At 38.0% G+C, this 6,765-nt stretch overlaps 1 long non-coding RNA gene across 6 annotated transcripts in view; it reads left to right on the top strand.

The window, feature by feature from the left end:
• Window positions 1-4,223: 4,223 nt before the first annotated feature.
• LOC137983670 (uncharacterized) overlaps window positions 4,224-6,765 on the top strand; it is a 22,753-nt gene continuing 20,211 nt past the window's right edge. For 5 of the 6 annotated variants that reach the window (XR_011118992.1, XR_011118991.1, XR_011118990.1 and 2 more), the window contains exons 1-3: window positions 4,224-4,278; window positions 4,538-4,649; window positions 5,136-5,227. This is a non-coding gene — a long non-coding RNA (uncharacterized lncRNA). Of the gene's footprint in view, window positions 4,279-4,537; window positions 4,650-5,135; window positions 5,228-5,911; window positions 6,316-6,765 lie in introns of those variants that run through there. The other variant, XR_011118989.1, reaches the window with a different exon arrangement.

The following is a 6,765-nucleotide window of genomic DNA, read 5'->3' as shown; positions in this document are numbered from 1 at the left end:
GCGAACGTCCTTAAGGGCTGGCTTTTTGCCCTTTCGATCGCGCGATCAAATTACGCGAAAACAACAGCCGATGCGCCAGATAGCGCACCGAACGATGGGGATATTCATGCTTTTTTTTTCGGATTCGGAGGATCTAGGGATCTAAGGAATCTTTTATGGTTTTCCTGTAAGAGGAGGGGATACTACAGACAAAAATTTTGATTTAGATGGCTTTAAAAGTGACGAAGAAGACGGTGAAAACCAAGCGACCGATGATAAACATGAAGCTCGCTGGAATGATCAGGTCGATAATATTCAAATTCCAGATTTCGTGGCAGCTACTGCTCTTTATTTCGTTTTAGATAATCGTAATGAATTAAATATTTTTCTTAGTTTTCATAGGAGATGATCTATGGGAATTAATGGTAAACGAAACGAGTAGGTATGCCTGTCAAAAACTCTTAAAATCCCCGAGCGCACTGCCTTTTCTCATGCAGTAAGCCGCGCAGAATTAAAGGCCTTCGTAGCAATTAACGTCATAATGGACATTGATTAGCTCCCGATTTTGGCTTTATATTGATCAACCGATGGATTTTTTGCAAATAACAAGTTTTTTTTTCTTAAAATAAATTGGTAATCGAAGGAATTTTCGCCTTCGGCATACCTCGGAAGATCGGTATTTTCAACAAATAAATCAATCCGACCGTGCGTTTATATTCCGCAAATGCGAGAAAACCTCCAGTGATTTTCTCTGTTGTTTTTCTTGTGTTGTGTAAGTTATCTTTCAGTGAAAGTTTTCGAAGGAGCACTTTTGTACACAATTTGACCTTGTTTGTTCTGTCATGAAACATGATAGTGTTCAATTAACTAAATTAATCTTGCGGTTTTGTGCACGTGTATTTCGACAAGCAGAAACGCTCCTCGTGAAATTTTGTTTCGGCAGCGGCGTTTGGGCATAATTTTTGCACTTATACCTGCAAGAAAACAAAGCGATTGGGATAAATTTCAAACAATTTTTATCCATTGAGTAGTTAGACTTAACTGTAAATTGCACAAGGCATATTTTGAGTTATAATATATATTTTTCAAGCGCTTTGTTTAGTTAGCGATCAAAAACGTTCTTGATTGCTTAACGCACGCTGCTTCGAAAATTCTACCTTTACATTTTCAGTTGAGCCTTAGCACGTATTTTGAATCACTTTTTAGCAATATTTTTACATCATCTGGAAGTTCACTGTTTCTTCTTCAGTTGAACTTAATTCTAAAACTCAATCTCTTGTGTACATTTACTGCGCATATGGTTTATTTTTAGCGCTCATCTATCACCGTAATTAACATACATCAAGCCGGATAATCAATTAAGTGTCACACGCGGCAACCTGGATGACAATGGGTTAATGAATGATTAGGGTCTTTCTGTATTGCCAAAACAATGACCTGTCACTTGTCACCTGCTGTTTCAGTGGCATAGCCGACAGTACTTTTGCATGGCTTATATCTTGAAAATGAAGCACAAATCAGACAAAAAGAGACATTTCCAAATATTATTGTGTGGAAGACATGTTTCGATCAAAGAGGCTGCTTATATCTGTTGGGAAAATCTCAGTCTAAATAGGCAGGTAAAGCATCCAGAGCTAACTCTATCTTTTTAGCTACATTTATGTTTTAGTGTTAGTTTTCTGTAGTTTTTGGTGTTGTTGTTGTTGTTGTTATTTCCTGCCATTAAGCACTTAAGTTTGTTTTTTCTTTTGTTACACTGTTTGTGCACGCATTATTTGATTGTCTGCATTTAGTATTGTTGTAACGTTTACCGGTAATTTAAAATTCAAATTCAAATTTGCACTGTAACAAACACTTGCAACTGAAGATGATCAGTAATCGATGGAAACATGGCTTGTAAACTCAAAGTTGTTGTCCATTTTTTACAAAAAAAACCTGGGCAATGCTTTTAGTTTTCTTAAGTTCGTTTCAGGCAACTAAGATAACTTCAAAATTTCCACAGGTTCTGAGCAAAACTAAAAATTGGCCAACAATAGTCACGTACAACAGTGTTAGTACATTGAGCCCTTCAATTTCTCTTGTACGATTTTCATGGATTTATGACAGAGAAAAACTGTTCTGGAAGGAAATCCATGTGAGTTGCATTACCTCATAGCACTCTTTCGTAATCACGGCCAAATAAAATATTCTTCTGTTTTAATGCTGATTAGCCTTTGTAGCCTTGCTACAACAAGCAAATTTCAAAAGAATATTTGTTTCAAAAAGAGGGCTGTAAATCTAATTAACCTAAATACAAGAGAATATGAAAAGGAGGTCACCATTTATGAAAGTGGTCTATTGCTGTCTATGTTCAGGTGCCTACTATGCCAGGCTTTCAAGGACCAAGCTGATTTTTACCACAACTGCTTGTAATCTCACAATCTGAGTGGCAAATTTGCCATTGCCAATAAGAGTCTAGACAATGCTGCTCATGTCGTTTTGGGAAATAAACCAATCAGATCGCAAGAAAGTTATAGACAACACTTGTTCTTTTGCTCTGAAATGTTGTGGAATAATGAAGCACAGATGAGTGAGTCCACAACATTTTGACCTCTGTGATGATAAATATCGTTGTCAGTAAGAGTACAGATAACGCTGAACCACGTTTGGTTTGTTAAATGTCCAGAAATCCATGTACAGTAGAACCTTGATTTAACAGCCTCTATATAAGGAAGTCCTCTATACATGTACAACAAAGATATTCCTCAGTGACAGTAACAGTAACATTTTATAAAACAGAACCTTGGAACATGTATAATGCTGGCAGGTTTATTCCGCTGGTCATGGTTGACAGGTGGCAAAGTACATTTCATATTTGTTTAATTGTTTAAGTGAAGACTAGTGAGCAGCACACAGCAACAAACCTTTACTATCTTACTTTACTATCACAATTCTAGTTTAACATTATCGGGTTCATTCACTATACAGCACTTCTGTAGATCTAAAGGCTGGTTCTCATATGGTCGCCTGATCATTTTGATCCTCGCCATCATTTTTTCATCTGCCAATGTGACTGGAGGCTTGTGTTCGACAACACTCATGCTGGCCTGAGATTGAACGCGATGGTTCAGAGGCCATGTTGGTTGTGAGGCCTCGTTGAGTGTTGGATAATGTTGATGCATGATAGGAAAGTTTGGGTCGCATCTTAAAAGTGATTCTCACAAAATTGTTCACTGACCAGTCACCAGGATACAAGATGGGCGATTCAAGTGATTGAGATCACCCCATTCGCCACAGGCATAATTGATGACCGTTCGTGCAATGTTCTCATATAATAGTCTCTTATCAGGGCTATGAACTTCTTCAATTTTGAAGGCTTCTTGTGGCAAAAGGTATAAGTAGCCAGAATTTTGTGTCCAATGCCTTTGACAAATTTCATTGACATTTAATTTGACAAGTCAAGTGAAAAAGAAAGAGAACACTTACACTCCCTCTCTTCAATAGAAGACACATTTTTGCGGATGCAAACCCAAAGACAAAGGAGGTTTACATTGGACAACAAATTTGGCTTTGATTAAACCACTATCATCTAAAGTAGATTCAATTGTCCAAGGTCTGTTACATATGTAAGAAGACTGGAACTCTATACCTGCCAACTTTTTCTGAGATATAGGCGTGAGATCTTTATCCTGGGAGTACTGGGCTTTTTGAAGACGACACAATCATTTCCGAAGATTTCCGAAGACGTCCGAAGTCTTCCGAAGAAGTCCGAAGTCTTCCGAAGTCTGTCGAAGACGTATAAACGCGAGCTCGCTCCCAGTGCTTTTCACTTCAAAAATCAGAGATCGCGACGAAGGTATTGTCATTTATCTATTTTACACATGGTTTTCGTTCCTTACATGGGTCTGAGTTAACATATTTTTGGAAATTGTGTCAAGAAAGACGGCAACAACTCACATTTTCCAATCAGGCGTGAGAAATTGGCCCGCAAGCGTGAGCCGGCGTGAGATCGAAGTTTTCAACCCGCAGGCGTGAGACTCACGCCTAAGGCGTGAGAGTTGGCAGGTATAGAACTCTTATAATTATCCTGAGTAAGTGAGACTAGCTTTGTGCAGTGTACATGTATACTGTGGCCACAGATCTTAACAAATTGCAAATGTAAGTAAATTGTTCAGATCTGGGTGCAGTATAGTTATTAGAGCAAGGTAATGTTGACACTTACAAAAAAATTAACTATACCATGATATAACGAACAGTTCTGTTCTTGTTACACCACACTGTACGTCTTAAACTGACAAGATTTGTCCAAATTTATCCAAGGTGGGAATATCTCTTGATAATATCGTTTCCTTGTGCTTTCTGTGTCACCTTAACAAAGTACAAGTTAAAGCCAGCAATTGCTACCAACCTTTCACAGTTTTGCTGTGCAATCAAATATCAATCCTCAATTTCTTGAAGATGTCAAATGCCTTTATTGGGTGTATTAGACATTAATGACTCTTGAATCTGTAAGGGGTGCACGCAGATGCAATCAAAGTTTGGCTGGGGTATGTGTGTGTAATTATTTTTGTCTTTATAGGTGTCCTTCAGGCAGATATTTCATCTGTTTTGTTATGAAGTTCAATGAGTGTTAAGTCAAGCAATATCTTAACTCCATCCTGTCAGAGATGGCACAGGAACACTTCTCACAGGTTTGTTTGGTTGTTTTAAATCCTTGCACTTCGTTCCATAATGGGTATCTAAAAACAGCTTTTACAATTCAATTCACAAATCTGGGCCCTACATGTATACCCTCTCTATCTTTATCTCTATCTATATTATTTTTTATTATATACTAAAACAGTGGATAGCATTCAAAGCACGCTCTGATTGGCTTCTCAAACTCCAGATATCCGTTGCTATTCACCTCTGAGCAACTTGTGTGGGATTTGCGCCTGAAAATATTGTAATCGTTGGAGGTATAATGAGTTAAAATCATTTTTTGTGCTATATTATCTCAGTGTTTTAATATAATACTAAAACAAGTATTCACTTTGGTGTCAGTGGCTGGTGGTGGATATTTACCCCACCGCTTCGCGGCTCAGTAAATATCCACCACTAGCCACCTCCAGTTCAGTGAATAGTTGTTAAATATCACAAGTCCACTGTCTTTGTTTATTTTATTCACTTGATGTCAGAATGTGGACCCTGAGAATTTTGAGAGCAGTCAGGACTATCGTGCTTCCAAGTGATTTTATGAAGATGAAAGCCGACCCTGCGGACAGGATTGGTGAGGACTTGGTTGCTAATTGGCTTCATAACCCTGCCCGGTTAACAAACTGAGCCCTACTAGGTACCAGATTGTAATTAATTTTGTCAACAAACTCTTAGGTTGAAACTGCCATGACTGCTTTTTCTCAGTTGTCCAAGCACTGTCACACCCCCTTCATGTTGACAAACTTTTTAAAAAAAAAGTGTGTGTGAAAACTATGGTCAGGTACCCTGGTAGGGTTCAATTTGTTAAATGGGCTGGGTTACCGAGCAGATTCCAACAGTTGAAGTGTCCAATTGGCTCCTGAGTGCATCTTTCCAATGGTTTTCTTCTTTTGATTGAGTGATCAAACTACCATAAAAACTGTTGAAATGTTGGGCTCAAAATCCTCGGTGTATCTTATATACAAGAGCATTGCTTTCAATTCCTTTCAGCAACTGTAAATTCCTTTCAGCAACTGTGGCTTAAAGTCATTTGCAAAAAGTTAAAGTCGTTTCTTCTATGTACGGTATATAGACCACCGAATACTCCAATTAGTTTCCTTGAGATCCTGTCGAAATCCTTTATGGATTCCCTGTTGGTTGGGTCAGAGGTTGTGATACTTGGAGACTTAAATTGCAATGTTTTGGAAGATTGCTACGAAGGCAGAGCCTTGACTGAGTTTTGCTCCTCTTTTAATCTTACTCAGCTCGTCGAATCACCAACAAGAGTCACCGAAACTTCTAAATCCATAATTGATATTGTATTAATGACAAATAAGGACTTTGTCGAAAATTGCGTTGTAAAATCTTCGTCTATCAGCGATCACAACCTGGTGTGTTTTAACCTTAAGTTAAAAGCTCCAAGACCTCGTCATTCGTATGTCACCATTCGAAGCTACAAGAACTACGATCGCGATAACTTCCTTGTGGACCTATCTTGTGTCCCATTTCATATTTTATGCTGAAATATTGACTCAATTTGATGAGCTCCCAGAATGGAGTGTGCAGCCTTGTGATTTTACAATACATGTACGGCTGGCAACCCAGGAATTAAAAAATTGTTCAAATCATGTTGAATCTGTAAAATAACCACACAGGGAGGTAGCTACTCACAATGACAATAAGGTAAGGCTTTTTAAGTGAGAATTGTTATTTATTTAATAATCTTCTTTTATCAGAATTCCCATACAAATCCTCATATTTTCAGACATGTTAGCTTTCCCTCACACTGAGTGAGCAATCTAGGAACTAATCACTTGCGAGCTCATATATAACCCTTAAGAAATGATGGCATGTGAAATGTTTCGTAAACAAAAGATCAGAGCCATTTAATTGAGCATTATTTTAATTTAATTATTGTTCACAATAATGTTATTGTCAAAAGGGAACAACATTGTGAACAACAGGGAGTGAGGCATGCGTGACCACCATGCATCCGCTAAGAAATGTTAATGGTTTCTGCTGAGACTCTGTTTTCCACATTCAGAGTCCATAAACATTACGCCATGTACAAATGTATCTGATCAGCACAAATGAGGCTTTGCATTTAGCAACTCAAAGTTAAAAAAAAGGCTG

The sequence above is a fragment of the Montipora foliosa genome, chromosome 13, assembly GCF_036669935.1.
Source record: "Montipora foliosa isolate CH-2021 chromosome 13, ASM3666993v2, whole genome shotgun sequence".
Lineage (NCBI taxonomy): Eukaryota > Metazoa > Cnidaria > Anthozoa > Scleractinia > Acroporidae > Montipora > Montipora foliosa.
This window is presented reverse-complemented; position numbering and strand designations above follow the sequence as displayed.